The sequence below is a fragment of the Ostrinia nubilalis genome, chromosome 4 (genome assembly GCF_963855985.1).
Source record: "Ostrinia nubilalis chromosome 4, ilOstNubi1.1, whole genome shotgun sequence".
Taxonomy (NCBI): Eukaryota; Metazoa; Arthropoda; class Insecta; order Lepidoptera; family Crambidae; genus Ostrinia; species Ostrinia nubilalis.
Window position 1 is genome coordinate 9,226,252 of NC_087091.1, and position 726 is coordinate 9,226,977.

Below are 726 nucleotides of genomic sequence, written 5' to 3' on the forward strand. Positions count from 1 at the left end.
AGAAAGTTAGAAAAGTAGTGCATTAATAATGTTTTATCGCTAATAAAGAAGTAACTACTGGTATAAGACGTGTTTTATTATGACTTACCTACTTGATTCTCATCTAGTTTATCAAACAAGATATACAATAAATCGCTTCGTACTAATTCAATTCTTTTTAAAATAAACGTTAAACAATAGTCCTTACCTGGGGTTATCTGGAAGAGAAGATATCGCTTCCTAGTTATAAGACCGCCTAAATTGTGTCTATATTTCGAACTTGACGTGCAATCAAGAGTAGGTATTTACTTTTAACATTACATTTTAGGTACCTACATTGAAAGGATTAAAACATTTCTAAAATAGGAACAAATTCAAATATTTTTGGTTTGTATAGATTTAACCAATAAATAATGTAAGTAAATAGGTAGGATGTGTAGATGTAGGTACGGCTAAAGTTATTTCCACATCACCGTAGATTTCCTACAGCGCCATCTGTGATCGGTTTTATAATCTTTACCTATCGTCATTGACAGTGTTTTTCGTAAGTACGCAAACTGAAATGATTTATTTAGTAAAGTTAATAAATAAATACAAAACTAATCTTCTTTAATTAAAATGAAATTAAAAATGAGCTATATTTTTTATTACTCGAACGTTTTACTTGCACGAACAAAACGCACCTTGTCTATGGTATGAATGACGTCGACGATTGGCGGAGAGAGGACAGAGGAGGGTCGCGTTGAC